Source organism: Aptenodytes patagonicus, chromosome Z (genome assembly GCF_965638725.1).
Source record: "Aptenodytes patagonicus chromosome Z, bAptPat1.pri.cur, whole genome shotgun sequence".
Classification (NCBI taxonomy): Eukaryota; Metazoa; Chordata; class Aves; order Sphenisciformes; family Spheniscidae; genus Aptenodytes; species Aptenodytes patagonicus.
This window is the reverse complement of record NC_134982.1, coordinates 44,251,006-44,268,681: the sequence shown is the minus strand read 5'-3', so window position 1 is coordinate 44,268,681 and position 17,676 is coordinate 44,251,006.

Below are 17,676 nucleotides of genomic sequence, written 5' to 3'. Positions count from 1 at the left end.
TTCACTGGACTGCCACGACTTCTCAAATATGATGGACAGTGGCTTAGCAACTTCATCCACCAGTTCCCTCAGGACCCATGGATGGATCTCATCGGGTCCCATGGACTTGTGCACCTTCAGGTGCCTTAGATGGTCTTGAACCTGGTGTTCTCCCACAGTGGGCGGCTCTTCATTCTCCCAGTCCCTGCCTTTGCCTTCTGCAGCTTGGGCAGTGAGGCTTGAGCACTTGCCAGTGAAGACCGAGGCAAAAAAGTAATTGAGTACCTCTGCCTTCTCCATGTCCCAGGTAACCAGGTCTCCCATTTCATTCTGGAGAGGGCCCATATCTTCCCTTGTCTTCCTTTTATCCCCAACGTACCTACAGAATCTTTTCTTGTTGCCCTTGATGTCCCTGGCCAGATGTAATTCTATCAGGGCTTTAGCTTTCCTCACCTGATCCCTGGCTGCTCGGACAATTTCTCTGTATTCCTCCCAGGTTACCTGTCCTTGCTTCCACCCTCTGCAGGCTTCCTTTTTGTGTTGGAGTTTGTCCAGGAGCTCCTTGTTCACCCATGCAGGCCTCCTGGTGTTTTTGCCCAACTTCCTTTTTGTTGGGATGCATCGCTCCTGAGCTTGAAGGAGGTGGTCCTTGAATATTACCGAGCTTTCTTGGGCCCTCTTCCCTCCAGGGCTTTGTCCCATGGCACTCCGCCAAGCAGATCCCTGAAGAGGCCAAAGTCTGCTCTCCTGAGGTTCAGGGTAGTGAGCTTGCTGTGTGCCCTCCTCGGTGCCCTAAGGATCTTGAACTCCACCATTTTGTGGTCACTGCAGCCCAGGCTGCCCTTGAGCTTCACATTCCCCACCAGCCCCTTCTTGTTGGTGAGAACAAGGTCCAGCGTAGCACCTCTCCTCATTGGCTCCTCCACCACTTGGAGAAGGAAGTTACCATGGACGCATTCCAGGAACCTCCTGGATTGCTTATGCCCTGCCGTGTTGTCCCTCCAACAGATGTCGGGGCGGTTGAAGTCCCCCATGAGGACCAGAGCTTCTAAACATGAGGCTGCTCCTATCTGTCTATAGAGGGCCTCATCCACTCTGTCTTCCTGGTCAGGTGGCCTGTAGCAGACCCTCACTGTAATGTCATCTGTCCCTGTCCTCCCTTTAATTCTGACCCATAAGTTCTCGGTCAGCTCCTCATCCATCCCCAGGCAGAGCTCCATGCACTCCAGCTGGTCACTGACATAGAGGGAGACACCCCCTCCTCGTCTCCCCTGCCTGTCCTTCCTAAAGAGTCTGTATCCCTCCATGCCAACACTCCAGTCATAGGAGCCATCCCACCACATCTCCGTGATGCCAATAACGTCTCTAACTCCTCTTGTTTATTCCCCATGCTACGTGCGTTTGCATAGAGGCGTTTAAGTTGGGCCCCCGATGAAGGTGTCTTACTGGCTGGAGTTCCTTTGTGCTGCTCTTCAGGCGCTCTCCTGCTGACCTGTGTTCCTTCTCCAGGCTCTGGGCATCTATTAGTGGCCCTGGCATCAAAGTGGTAGGAGTGGGATGGATTGAGGTTCCCCTCCCCCAGCATCTCTACTTTGTTTTGTCTATTCTATTATTATGGTTATTATTATTATTATTACTACTACTACTACTACTACTATTTCATTTTATTTCAATTATTAAACTGTTTTTATCTCTATCCATTGAGTTTTCTCACTTTTACTCTTCCGATTTTCTCCCCTGTTCCACCGGGTGGGGAGTGAGCGAGCGTCTGTGTGGTGCTCAGTCGCTGGCTGAGGTTAAACCACGACAGTGTCTAATTACTCTGGAGGATCTGCATCATAGTTGCTGCTTCAAGATGAGAGTAGTATTTAGATTGCTTGAGTCAGCTTTAAGTGAGCCATGACAAGTATTGCTAGGAGCCTTGCTTTGATAACATGGCCCTCTGCACAAGTTAGCTGCTCATCCAAGTGGTTGTCCTCCCCACTGACATTTGCAGGCCTTCCTGTGTTCCCTGCTGCTGTGACTGTAGGGCTAATACTGCTTGAAAAAATGGTGCACATGTTCACCCTGTACCATATATGACAATAAAAGTTGGAACATTTTTATGTTACGTGACGGTAATTACAGAAAACAAGACTGTAAAGTAAAGACTGACAAATCTTAATGAGAGGGCAGGGTGACATGGTGCCATCACTGACCTATCCTTATGATAGGGTTTGGGAGAGTTCAACAAAAATTGGTTTTGGTGTACAAAGTTTATGACAGGACATACAGAATGGGAAAGAAGAGAAAGAGAGGGGAGGACTGAGTCAGCGGACAGTTCAGGAGTTAGGGCAATGAGGAAAGCATTTCAGAGACAGTAGAGCCATGGAAGGATGGAATTCGGTGTTCCTGCAGCACTGCAGAGGAGAAACTAGCTCTAACTATGCAATTTGAAGTTATTTTCTCTGTCTCTGTCTAGAATGGTATACAAGCTTGACTGAAATTTGGCTCTATTTTGATAACATAAATTATTTAGTCAATTTTTACAGTAGTTGCATTGTTGAAAAAGGTGTAAGAATTGCACAAGACATTACACTGACTTTGCAACAGGATTCCGATTCATTCAAGGAGAGAAAGTCTTTCCACCAGATGCCAGAGGACAGTGTATTTGTCAAAGCTCTATTTTTGCTTTGCTACAGTGGCACGGCTGCCAGCAAAGTGAGACCATGTGCTACAAATTGGAGCAGAGAAGCAGAAATGAACTTATCCTTGATTTCTCTTTGACTCTCTTAGACCATTAAGTCTATGGTTCCATCTTAACTGTCTGGTACTTTGGTTGCTCAAATACAACAACTTATTATTCTGCGCTGAATACCAGATTAGTTAAAAAATAATCTCTCTGGGCTGGAGAATGGTGGCACAATGAAAGGGGCAGCATCAGGTGGAAGTGGGGCAGAGAGGGAAACAGATGTTTTAAGCCATATTTCCTTTAACCTAAGAAAATTAACAACTATTGCCTGAGTTTACTTCTCAGTGAGGTTCAGGCTGAGGAAATTAAAACTGTAGATTAAGCCCATCTGGAAAAAAAATTATAAAAAAGGCTTATGAGAAAGAGAGCTACTTGGAGTAGTGAATAGCCTTCATCTGCAGAACTCAGTGGCCCGGTTCATATTTAAGTACTTAAAGCACTGAGGCCTAGCAGTAGTAGGACTGAGTCTTTGATATTTAGGCAAAAGCTCCAACTACTGGGCTTTTTCTTACTCAAGGGTATTGGTTTCCCTTGAACTTTCATGTAGATTTGTGAAATTTGTATTCTGGTCAAAACTGCTATGCTAACACTAATTTTTTTCCATTTCAGTGAGTCAGCAATTTCCTAACACAACCTTCTTGTCTTGGCTCAGATCTGTTCTGGATCCCAAAGCAGCAGGCAATTCATACTTGGCATTGGATAGCTGACCATAACACTGACCCCACTGAACAGCAAACAGTTCATTCCTGGCATTGGAAGTCAATCACTAACACGCTGATTGGGTTTTGCTCATTTTATGTAAATCGACAAATGATTAATTTGAGAAAAGGAGTTGTTCCCTATCATCCCAGGCCTTGAAGTTTGGAGTCACTCCAAAGCTGACCAGTGAGGCTGAGTTTAAATTAAAAATTCTGGGGAAGTATTTGACTAGGATTTTGTTTTTCTTTTAAAACTATTACCTTGTATTTTCATGGTTGTTTTAAGCCCGTATTGCTGCCAAAGAAACAGGTTTTCCTCCTTCCTGTCAATGATTGTTTATTTGTGTTGTCATGCCCCTCCCTCATCTGTGTGAGTACAAATATTGCTGTAGTCTTCAGGCACACTGTTTCAGAGTATTGATCCACATTAAAACTAGACTTTTTTTTTGCTGGGTTAGTTTTAAACTGGATCACTTTCACGAGTCACAGGATGATTGATGAGTATGAACAGGGTGTCCCACAGTCTGATGCTTCTCTGTGGGTCCGCTATTCTTTTCTTTTCAGTTTCTTCACTAATACAGAAGCTATCAGAATTGTTTGCTTTTGGGATGCTGCCATCTCTGGCAGCTGCTAGGTAGATGGTCATTTGTGATTTGCTGAAATATCTACATTTTGAAAAATACATCAAAAACTGGAAATGACCAAGACATTTTATATATCAAAAACTAATACCTGTAAAAGGTTGCAGTTACTCTGTCTTAGCAACACACAGTCCTAGCACCTTTTCTCTGTAAATGCCTCCGAAGAAAGCCATAAATCAGGATGAACTCATTCAAGAAAGTTCACTTTAATTCAAATAAGTGAGAATAAAGGAGTATGCTCTAAGTTTATCAAGATCCTTAAAAAAAGTGCAAAGACTGAAACTGAACTAGAAAAGCAACCCCAAGGATATGTATTGGAAGTGATGTAAGTAGAATTTAAAGCAGGAATTAATATGGATCAGATCTCATCTAAATTTAATATCCATTTTCGTTTGCACATTGTTGTAGGGAGGACGAAATGGACTTAAAACTTTCAATTGCCCGACCACCAGAAATTCTATGGCTGTGCCTTCTAAGTATCTCTGGCCTTTGCTCATCTGAGCAGCGTCAGAGGATGACTTTACAGTCCTAAAGTGCTAGATTCCTTGACGTTGCTGGAACTATGTGAGTCGGTCATACATAAGTTGAAGTGATAATAAGGTTATTATTCTATTTATGACTACATAATGTGAGTATGAAGTGCTGCTTAATAAGAATGGTAGAACTGTAAAGCCACTTAAATGGAGATGTGAGATAAATGCACAATGATCACGCAGTGCAAGATTAAAACATAAAATGAACATGCAAGATAGGGCATTCAATATTTCCACAGTGGTATGTGAAGCATACTTACTGAACATAGCCAAACCTAGCTAGGATCATAATGAGAAGAGCTAAACTAAAGTGGTAAACATTTCCACACCTCTGAAAGTAGTTTGAATGTGGTTTGATTTTCATTACAGGAAGAGTTTAGGATTGCTTCTGTCTCCAGTTGTGAGTTTCATTCTCATTTGCACTAAAGGTCCATCATACTGATCTGACAGTGAGTGAAATGGGCTATGTGTGCTTTATGACCACTAAAAAGCTACTGTATTTTTATGATGTTTGATGGCTTCTGCTCAGTCTTCTTTGGGCTTTAGAAATGAGACTATCTTGAAAATTTTTACTACCCAAAATCTGAAAATAGTTTTGATCTACCTTTGTACAGTACATGGTGTAATAGAACTTTGGACCATTTCTGGTGTTACTACACTACTGCAGTACTGCAGTACAAAGTTTGTCATGACATATCGCCTAAAAGGCTAACTTCAGGTTATGGCACATTAATGTGGTAACTCTGCAAAATAGTCTTTCTCCTGTCTCACAGAGAAGATGGGGATAGGGATGTTACTTACTGTGAGAAGAAGAAAAATCATCATTTCACCCTTTGGAATTTAATTAACTAAAATATCTCTTCTCACATGTAAATGTTCTAACCTGTGCAAGTGCATCCTGAATTTCTTATATGCATCTATTTGCATACATTTACAAGTTCCAAATCCTATTGCTTGATTGTAAGTAGATTTATCTTCATATGGATCTCTGTGCCACAACTTCTGAAAATCTAGCCTTGAAAACAAATTTCTTTCAGAGGACAGGAGGACATTTAAAAACTTGGAGGGTTTTGTTGTTTGGTTTTGGGTTTTTTTTTTAATTCTTTGAAATATACAACTGTTCCAAGATACATAGTAAGTGTAACGTGTCAGATACACCCCTCTGTCCAGATGTCCTCTGCGCAAAATTATGTAGCACTTGTCTTTTCCAAAGGCTAGCTTTTTGATTTCTACGTTTGGACCTCGATATGGGTTGTTTATTTTGAGAGACAAGAAGTGTTTGTGCTGAAAGTCCCCTCTATCTTGATGTGTTTGATTACTTGTTTCTGGGGCTTTGCTGTTGGTTTTATCCTTATGGCTGTCTCTAAAGTGCACATTGTGTAGCAGATGAATCCACCCTTACAGTTCCATTACGCAGCGAAATAATCAGATCACATGATTATTACACAAAATCACAGCCTCATACCTATAGCGTAAATATGACACCGCTTTGTGTCATATTTTTTCACACCAGAGTTCTCACCTGGAGAGGCTCTATTCCCATACAAGTTCAGCTGGCAAAAGTAACCCAGGTTCAATTATTGCTTGGTAAAGGCCTGGTTTGGAATGTTTCTTGACATCCAGGGGGCTTTGTGGAGACATACCGGGAGCACTCAGAGCATTCCCATAATGATAAAAATGCAGCTGTGTCACAGTTTTGAAACTTGTGCTGGAAAGTGATTGAAACTGTACAATTCAGCACTGCTTCGCACTTAGTTAAAGCAAGTGAAACATGGCTAGTTCAAGGCAGCTGCGCTGTAAAAGGGAAACGGCCTTTCTTACTCCAATAAGAGTGAGCAGAGACATGGCTGCTTCTGGCATGGAAAGAATAAAGTGAGAAAAGAAAAGAGCTGAGGTAAAGTGAGCGAAAGAGCTTTGGAGAGCAGAGCAAGTAGCTTCTGCCTTTGCCTGGGGAGGAACAGAAATATGGAAGACTGTGATGGCATATTTGGCGAGGATGCGCCACTCTAACACCCTAGACCATCTCAAAGCCATGACAGCAGTCAGTCCAGTTTTCCACAGCCCTGGCATAGGAAATATAAGTAGTGGGGCCACGGCTATTTTCTGGGCCCTGAATTTTGCAGACATAAGCAACTGCTTACTTAGCTTGTAGTTAGAGCCAGTCCTGGAAGGTAGTCCGTACATTGTAAACCAAACCAAACAAAAAATCCTGCTGCCAGATTTGCTATGGTTTAAGTTGTATGTTCATTTGAGGTCTTCAAATCCTGTTGAAATGAATGAGTGTCTCCCTTGCTTCCAGAGTAGCTGGATCAGGCTCTGCTTTGCAGGGATGTATAAATGATTCACAAGATGTGAAGTAGCAACTGAACAGAGACCATTTGGAAACAGCCGGAGACGTGTTTAAATACACTTCATTTATATCATATCATAACGCACATGCACAGAAATAATGCTCGTTCAAAAACTTGGTTTTACCCAAATAATTGTAAGGTTTTTATTAAATAATTTGTTTCTATTTTTCCTTCTCTTTTCTTCCTTCCTGTCTCTGAGAGAGCTTTGTTTCCCTGCTTGCTCCGTATATCAACTTGGGAATTATTTTCTCAGCAGTAAGAAGTATGTATGTCTCATGTACCTTTAGCTTATTATAAACGCACCCCCCTCAGCAGCAGGAAAGCAAATTATCAACATGCATAAATTAAATGGAGAAAATAATGGGAATCCTGACCAAAAACCTAGATAAGACAAAATACTGTAATGCTGAGGCATCCTAAGAAGCTCTGTTGGGAGTGCCCCCTCTTTCCCTTAGTGTGTATCACTGGCCGCACCCTGTTATAAGATTGCAATAAACTGAACTTGGATTAAGAAGTTTTCCATGTCAACCCCTTAGGGCAGCTGATTATAGGTTTGACCTTTTGAGATTCTGTGTATTTCCCACTTAATCAGTGCTGGAATGAGTTGCTGCTAAATAGGATCTATGGGAACCCTATGGGAAAAGCGAAGCCATCTAAAAATAATGAGTCTCTTTCCCCCTCCCTCCCCTCTTCTCATTTTGAGCTCTATTAGGCCATGATAACAGTCTTAATCTAGGCTACACAAAAGCATAATATGGCATGTGATGTTTGCGTTATATTGAGAAAAAGAGGTCTGGGAAGGGCTTTTGGCAGCCTGGAATGTAAATGAAACTTTACAACATCATTAAAAAATGCTTCACTTCCCCCCCACCCTTTTTTCTTTTTCATACTAAGATTTGTTTGATTCAGCTAAGGCCTTGTGAAGCTTTTAAAATCCAGTACCTAAGATTTTGACAGAGTAATTGGTTCTCTCTTGCCTGGGCAATAATACAAAATTGGAACCATCTCCATTTTGTCTTGTTACAGTAACACACTTGGTGGTTTAGATATAATTTCACATAGTAGTCAGTTCAGTCATCAGTTCATTTCTCAATAGTTGAGGCCTGTGGGCTTTTTTCCTGCCATACACTTTGGTTTCTTCTTCTCCTCCCCCTCTCCCCCACCCTGCCCCCCCCCCTCCTTTCACGTCCTCCTCCCCTCAATAAACGTCTGTGAAACTGAACAGTATAATAGATGTAATTAGACCTTCAGTAATAGGACTGAATGGAGCAAGCCATGAGACTTCTTCTCAGGAAGCAATCAGTGCATTAGGTCCCCAGGACTGAAACTGCATTTAACAACGTTTGGGGCTTAGGGATTGTCAGCCTAGGCTTCTGCTGCTTCCCCAAGAGAAAGCTCTACCCAGAATGCAAATCTTCATTTACTATTGCTACAAAAGGGAGGAAAAGAACATTAGCCACTTTATTACACACATAATGAAGCGAACTGTATCTGTTAATATATTTTTTTTTCCTTAACAGTAAATCAACTGTTCACAAGTGCTAGTAAGTATAAATATATATCTCATCTGTGCTTTCAAACCATTTCCTGGGTTTTCCTAACGCATCTTTGGAAGACAAAAGCTTTGAATGGTGTCAAATCAAAATATACTTTGTCAAACTGACACTAGCATGTTTTCATGCAGATTCAAAGATTGGTCTAGTAAAGTTATTAGACACAGTTCCTTTCAAGGGGAATGTAGATGTGGCAAAGTTTACATGTGGTCTGTCGATTTCTGTTCCTAACTGTGTAGGTTGGTGTTCACATGAAAGAATTACCTTTTTGAAATTAAATCCTTTCACCATTCCAGTCTTATCCCTATCTAACTGGACCCTCTACCTTCATGCAGTTTCCCTTCCATAACAGGATGTGGCATGTACTCTCATATATGTTCCTCAGTTATCATTTGTATCAGCTTGTGCTTCTGTATTTCTATCATCTGTCACCCAGACCTTGACGTATATGGGAAGTAAGGAGAGGAGTTCGGTCCTCATTCAGAGTCAGATCTTCTGCATGACCTGGCACACAGACAGGGAGAAGGGGCTAAAGTCAGACACATCCAAAAAATGGAGGGATGTTTCTGAGGTCACTGTTCACAGAGTGGGAAGAGAGAGAAAGGCTCATAAAACCTGAAGAAACCTTCAGTCCCATATCATGGCACATGTATTGAAGGCAGGCAGAGGAGGTCAGTACGCTGCACTGATTTTGACCAGGAGCCTGTTGCATATTCAGAGCCAGTGACCCACGGCACAGCTAACCTGGGCAGGCACCGCACGCCCAGTGTGGCCTTCAGGCTGTGCTGTGCCGTGCTGTGGCATGTCATGCCACACGCCTCCCTTGCCCATGGGACAGTCTCAGCCTGTACATGGCACCGGAGGAGCCTGTGGGCAGGTCCTGCTCGGCACTGTGATTACACCTCCTGCGTGGCTTTGCCCTTGTCTAACAGTGAGGTAAGGAGTTCTTATGAGAATGTCTTTTAGGAACAAAGTTTTTTTTCTTGTAAGGAAATTATACATGACCTCAAATGACCAGCAGACAGGATCTGCTCTGCGCAGCATGCCATGGGAAAATCCATCGGGGCTCCACCCAATGCTGCACGAACATGGGGCACCCAGCATCAGAAGGGGTGTAAGATGTTACTTGCTATCTATAATCCTCTTCTTATTCTGTCTTATTAAAGCAGTTATCTTATTAAGCCATTTGTTGTTGGGCCTTTCTTACTGAGATCCAGAAAGATCCCTGCACCAGCTCACTCTTAGCTCACCTCTCCTCACTCCCCCATCCCCCCAGTGCAGAACATACACTTAGTGTTATAACATTTTCTAGGCATTCCTCCTCCGTGAAAAAAAGAGTTGTGAGATATCTGCCACCAGTAAAACTGCCACCTTACCCAATGTCATTTCTTAAACCCATTCCCCCTAATGGGTCTTTCCTTCCTCCGACATAGGCTCTCAAAATCTTTGTATTCTTCTATCAAAAAACAATATTACTCACTTCTCCACCTGCAAATTCCTATTTCCTCTGCATTTCCACAAAACCTCTCTTCACATTACTGCCATGCATAATGTGGACTGTATTTTTTCAGATGATGTATTTTTTCAAACACAGTATTAGCAATTTACAGGCTTTCTTTTTTCTTGCAAATCTTTTTTCAGCGCAAATATACTCTTTAACAGAAGATATTTAGAGATAAATGGTTTTGTTCACTCCAAACTTTCACCAGAATTCTGTTAATAGTTACATTCAAAATGACACTGATTATGTACCTATTATATACAACAAATCTTGCATTTACTTCTGAATTAAGTCATGGGCTTAAAACAATAATTTTTATTTTTTTCATTTTGTCCAATTCTTTAATTTAATAATTACTTCCCTCATTTTCTGGGATACTGTCTGTGTAAACGTTAGGATTATGTGATACAGTATTTTCAATCCCCCATAATGGCACTGTGAAATATCTCAAAGTTTACTGTTATAGTGATGATAAGCAATAATTTAAAAGTTAGGCTGCATGCAAGTGCAAAATTTAAAGATGTTTGTTCTCACCTTTATTTAAACAAGGTCATAACCAAGAGGTTAGAAGGAAAAACTGCACACATTTTTATAGAAGGTGGAACAGAAAAGGAGATTTTGTGCTGGAATTTTTGGGGAATTTTGATAATTCAATATTGCTTTCATATCAGGAGTCACAAAATAATATCAGTACAATGTCTTCCCATTGTTCTACAGTACTTCCATTAGGCTCTTCGATCAATACAAACTAGCTGTGCTTCTTTGACACAGAATCAGGCTTCAAACCTTGCCATGTATTTTTAGGTTTTAACTATGGGGTTATTTTGTGGTTATTTTTGATCCTTCTCAGTGACTGAGTGAATCTGCAGCTGGCTAATATTGAAGCTCTACTGATCAACCCATCCTTGTGATACCCTGCAAAACTAACTTGAAAGTTAATTTATATCAATACAGTAACTTGCCCAAGCCCCATGGGTGCAGAAGCCTAATTGAAAGGAAGGGGGTAACCAAACCATTGGCTTTGACTACAGATAATGAGCAGTGCTATGGGAGAAAATCTATTATCAAACTAACCCCAAGAGGTTTGAAACGCAGTAGTCTCATTCTACACGATTAAAAGCTTTTTTCAGATCCAGAGGACACATCTCATCCAGAGATGTCAGAATTACAAAGGTACTTCTAAAGCTATGGTCAGTCAACAACACTGATATTAAGTCCCTGAACGTATGTTGCCTGTATGAAATTAATCTTTGCAGTATCAAAGAGATAAATGCCTTCCAGATTACTAAACCATTGAAACATCAGCTCTTGTAGTGAAGCAAGATCTCAAATATGACAAAAATCTCATATACTAAATAAAGTTGATAGTTAAAGATGCAGGTATTTTTATGTGAGTTTAGAGCAATAGTTCTCCTTTTGCACGTTGACAGCCAATATTGAATACTTAAGGAATCTGGGAAACTCCATCATAGGTGATCCTCTCAGCTACTGAAATATCAATTGACAATATCAGAATTGCTAGTAGTTTGGTTGCAAACAGAGCTGAGTTAAGTAATGTGCAGCTGAGACTTTCCCTGCCCTCCTCTTTTAGCCTTCCCTTAAATTTTGTGTACCTGAATTAAAATCCACAGTTTTTGTCTTTTTCTTAAATATATATAATAACAACATGCTTCGAGGAATGAAAATCTAATCCTAATGTTGAGTGCAATGACCAAAGGGAGCCTCATTTTAGCTCACCTGGGACAGAGTCTGTGAACAGCTGGATTTTATTTTCTCTTCCAGGCGAATTGTGAATGTGCCCTGAGTTTGTTGTGCAATGGTGAACTATACTTATTGGTTAAATCTGTTATAAGCATCCCTTTATTGCATTTTTAGATTACATGTATGGTATCTTACATACGACATAATTCAATATTTCCATGTGGATCACTTAACAGACATGTTAAGGATGTTCCTGTTGTCATAATAACAATTTGATGTACCTTCAAGTGGAGAAATCTGGCACAACATTACAGTTGGCAGCAATTTTCAAATACAACTGCAGTGCGTTCACCTTGGCTGGCTGCCAGGTGCCGACCGAGCTGCTCTGTCACTCCTCCTCAACAGGACAGGGGAAGAAAATACAATAAAAGGCTCATGGGTCGAGATAAGGACAGGGAGATCACTCAGCAATTACTGTCGTGGGCAAAACAGACTTGACTAGGGGAAATTAATTTAATTTATTGCAAATCAAATCATAGTAGGATGATGAGATATAAGAACAAATCTAAAAAACACCTTCCCCCCAGCCTCCCTTTTTCCTGGGCTTGACTTCACCCCTGACTTCTCTCCCCCCTCCCCCCAGGTGACGCAGGGCAAGAGGAATTGGGGTTGCTGTCAGTTCATCACATGTTGTTTCTGCTGCTCCTTCCTCCTCACACTCTTCCTCTGCTCCAGCGTGGGGTCCCTCCCGTGAGATACAGTCCTTCATGAACTTCTTCAATGTGGGTCCTTCTCACTGGCTGCAGTTCTTCAAGAACTGTTCCAGCATGGGTCCTTTCCACAGGGTGCAGCCCTTTGGGAACAGACTGCTGCAGCCTGGGTCGCCCGTGGGGCCACAGGTCTTGCCAGAAGCCTGCTCCAGTGTGGGCTTTCCACAGGGGTACAGCTTCCTTCAGGGCACATCCACCTGCTACAGTATGGGGTCCTTCCGCAGGCTGCAGCATGGATATCTGCTCCACCATAGCTCTCCATGGGTTGAAGATCCCCCTCCTGCAAGGGGACAACCTGCCTCACTCTGGTCTTCACCACAGGCTGCAGGGGAATCTCTGCTTTGGTGCCTGGAACACGTCCTCCCCCTCCTTCTTCACTGGCCTTGGTGTCTGCAGAGTTGTTTTTCTCATTCTCACTCCTTTCTCTCAGCTGCTGTTGCACAGCAGTTTTTACCCTTTCTTAAATATGTTGTCACAGAGGCACTACCAGCATCACTGATTGCCTCAGCTTTGGCCAGCAGCAGGTCTGTCCTGGAGCTGGCTGAAACTAGCTCCATCTGACATGGAGGAAGCTTCTGGCATTTTCTTATAGAAGCCACCCCTGCAGCCCCCCAGCTACCAAAACCTTGCCACATAAACCCAATACAATAACAAAATCTCAGACTTCTTTCTGAGGTCTGTGAATGTACTTTTATCCAGGGTTTTTCCACAGTTGGGCAAGAATTACTGGGACACTATTAACTAAATCATTATACTGTAAATCTGCCTACCTACTACTTAAAGCTATAGAGTGAACCAGTTTCTTATTTAAAAAAGATAAACTTAAAAGTAAGTCACAACTCTTTTGTGTAGCTGCTGTATTATTTTCAGAGGATTTGTCTGAAGAAAAGAGTAAATAGAACATTATCACAAAAGGTCCTGTTAACTTGACTTCTAGAGTTATTAGAAATCGTATGTTTTTGCCCTTCAGTAGATCTCTGCTTTGTCCAAATAAGTCTGACTTTTCATTGTGCATAAAGACTTACACTAGATAATATATGTTATGTGTTAAAATAATGGTGCAGTTTCAGAGCTGAGACCTGGAAAATACTATCCCCTAAAAAAATGCAAAGCCTTTTGGATCAACTTTGAATAGTACATTTACTATGTTTCACTGGTTTAATAAACATTCATAAAGTTTTCTTTACAGGTGTCTGCACTTCCCAGACACGTTTAAAAACCTGAGGCTTAATTGTGGACACAAATTTGTGTACCTAAGCCTGCAAATGCACTGCTGCCAGAATCAAGTATTAGCTAGCCAGAATTGCTAGAATTTGTAGTGAAATTGAACATAAATGTTCAGATAGGCATTTCATGTAATTTTCACAGAAAACCAGGAAGATCAGCCCTCATCCTAGCTTTTAGGTAAAGACATGTTAAAAAATTTCTTTAACTGGATTTGTACTTTCTAAGTTTATATTGATCCAGTGTTGTTAGCACTTTTTCACTCACTCTGGGCTTTTTGTTCATACAGTCTCTAACCCAGAAAAAAATCTACTCTTGCAGAATATGCTGAGGATTGCAATGAAGCTTTAAATAATAGCTCTAAGTTCTACGTAATAAATCATATTCTTGTGCTGCTGCTGGCGGCAGCTTTCCACCTGACCTAGAGCATTTTTCCATGACTAGAGCCACTCTCTGCAGGTGTCTTTCAATTCTACAGAGTGACTGCAGAATAGCTTCCTGAGATTTGAAAGCTCTCCTCTAAGCTCAGCCTGGCAGAGAAAAGGATGTTATCAGAAGTTGCCAGAAAAAAAAATAACCCTTAACTCTAAATCAAGCTCCAGAACACTGCTCAGTAACAAGAAAATCTCCAATACACTGCTGATAAGAGTTCTGCTCATCACATAGTTCAGTTCTATACTTTGAAAAATATGTGATAATTCCTTGGCAACTTTGCTCAGAATTATAAGGGATTTGACCACTGTTTGAGGTCAAGGCCACTAAAACATGCACTTGAAATAGAAAAGCATGCACACTATTTCTCCTTTTTGTGCCTTGCTACCCCTTTTGACTCACAGCACTGTGACAGGCAGCAACCAACAACAAAGAGGAAGAAAGAGGTACAGGTCCTTCCTGTCACTTGATTGTTGGAATAGAAATCATCAGCTCCTGGAGCAAACATTTGAACAGATAGCAACAGTGACTGTAGAGGGAGAACTATATTAATGAGGAAATAGCACAGTTAACAGACACCTTAGGGTGTGGAGAGCAGAAGTGAAGAATGCAAGAGGGAGAAGAGATTAGGATGGTAAAAATAAAGGCATGAGGAGAAAAATTTAGAGAGGAATAGGCAAAGGCGAAGAAAAAAATTCTGAACGTAAGATTACGGAGAAGTCAATTAATTTGGAAAATGAAAAATCTCAGTTCTAAATTATTTTAACAAATCAAGAAAATGATTTTAAGAAAAACAAGAAAAAAAATAAGAAGTGGTCTGCAGAACACTTGCATTACAATTTCCTGCAGACTTTGTTGGATGCTTAGAACTAAGATTTACCAAGATACTATGTAATATTATAGCTCACATTAGGGTATCTAAGTGTGGTTTGCAGTTCTCTCAGCCCTCACAGTGAAGAATCACTCTAAAATCAATTCTGGTTGTCTTAGTTGCCCTTTAAATATCAACCCTGAAAATTAAAAAAAAGAACTCAGGGTCCCTTAAATAACCCCATATTTTATTTCTTATTAACTATATGCACACATCAAATGCAATTGTGAATTGAGTTTGTTTGCTGAGAAAAATAGCACACTGATACAGTCTGGTGAATTATAGCTAGCCAGATCCTGGATCAGCATGTCACTTTCTTCTGATACCTTTATTTCAAGGGTGCTTTTAGGGATTTTACCTGGGTAGATGGACAGGTCTCAACCCTAGACTTGTGCCTACAGTTATGCTGTGAATTGCAAGGGGAGTTCATGTTAGGGCTATAGGTGGGAGAGAGGGATGAAAGACACCTTGAAAATTAATACCTCCCATTCAGAAGACATGGGCATGCTTCTTAGATGAATGAGGGTAACTTGTGACTTGCCACCTTTTATTATTTCATGGATACATTCTGAAAAACTACCAGACTTGCACCATGTTTTCCTTAACTGGGTGGCATTCAAACACAGAGCAGAAAAGGCCTCATATATAGTTACCATGCTGCTGTATGAAGAGTGGGGATCTGAGCCAACAATCAGTCAAGCGGTAGGCTGGGTAGACAGCGTCTTCAATCCCCAAGAACTTCATTGAAGACAGACATGATTGTTCTTCCAGCATTCACTGGATGTTGGGGAAATGCTCCTTTATGAGGACTCTGTGGGCTGTGCCTCAGTGTTCCTCTTCGCACACTGAAAGACAGCAGATGACATTCAGAACCTACCAGAGTTAATTGGAAATTTGTCATTGACGGCAAGAGAGGCAGGATTATTGACATGATTTCCACTTGTTTATTGACCTTTTTTGGTTGGTAAGGCTGGTAATGACCAACCACTTTTGTGGAAGGACTGTATTTTGCCCAGAGACAACACAAGGTAGTTGCTAACAAGCCTTGCAGCCTCTTGTGTTCCTGGAACAAAAGAGTGCATAATTTTTCTCTGCAAATGAAGAACAGAAATACCTTTTTATCATTAGTAGGCTGCAAATGAAAAACCAAAATCCCACAGTTGCCCCTCTGTTAAATGGTTTAAGTGTTCCCATCAGGTTACATAATATTTCATGCACTGATACTTTTATTAGTTATCTCAGGACAAAGAAGAAAGAATCGTCTGACTTTTTAAAAGCTTTGAAAAGGAAAATGTTCCAAATTGGAATATAAGTTAATTAGTCCAAGGTTGAAAGATTCAGTTTAAATAATGAACTGCAAATCCTTAAGAAATTAAAGCCACATGCTTTTACTTGTTCTTGTGATCATCTTACTCCAAAATTGTTAATTTTCATAATTGGAAAAACATAAATTAATGCTATAAATTCAAATCTCCAAGTAACATTTTGGGCCAGAGCCTCAGTTTATGTCCATGTCTTGAAGGTGCACTGTTTACACCAGAAGAAACACTGTTCTTACAAGAGCAATTTTCATCATATTATTAGATAATATACATTGGCAATAGAAGTGTCATTATCCAAAATGTAAACAAGATGTCTGTATTGAATTATGATTTACTTATAACAAAGAACTTTCCTTAATTAGATGTTATTTAAACAGATAGACTTTTTTAAAGATTTTAGATATTTTGAGCCATAATTTAATGTTTTTAGTTATGTATGTTACTATATGCAAGTTACTATATCTGTTAATTTGATTGAAAATTAAGAGAATTGCTGCTATTTCCTTACAGTAATGGGTCAGTCTGACAATTTTCTGTCTGGAATAAAAGGGGAAAGGATGAGGTAGCAACAGGGACAGCAAGTCAGCATATAAAGCAGAATCTGTCTGAAAAGCATGGAAGGCTGGGGAAAGCAAATACAAGAAGGCGATATGAAGTTAAAGAATACATAACGAAAAATACAACTATTTGGTAAATGTGATTGATTATGAGTATTAAACATGTGAATATCATCAGTGAGTGCTGGTGCTATTCACACAGCAAAATGCTTGGATACAGTTGATTCTCACAAGAGACTGTACTAAGCCTTCTGTGTTCAGTGAACAAATCACTTCCTCAGAGTCCTCAAGGATATTAATTTCAGACTCTTAAGAAAGGCTAAACCATGTTTAGCCTCATATAATAGAGACCATGCAAAGTTGTGTATCCATATTCATTTACTAAAATCGTAAAAGTTTGAAAAACTTCCTTAGGTGATGATTTTAAAACAAGGAAGGGCAAGAAAGTGAAAGAAAGGTCCATAAAGATAACTTTATATAAAGTTTATTGTATCTGTTGTAGTGATACTATTTCAGCAATGTCTCCCTCTCTCAATATGAAAGTAAAAAGAAATGTAACAGAGGAAAAGAAAGTAGAGGAAACTAAAGATAATTAATAGATGTGGTGATGATGTTTGATGTTTTATCTAATGAATTCATCTTTGGTATTATTTGTTTTAATTCTATTTTCTGCCTTCAACTGACAGCTGTGGACAAGTTTTTCTCAATGTGATTATATGAATGTAACCAATGACTGGAGGATGCCAGAACAACGCAGGGTCTCATAATGTTCTGAGATTTTTTTTTTTTTATATGGACACATATTTTAGAAT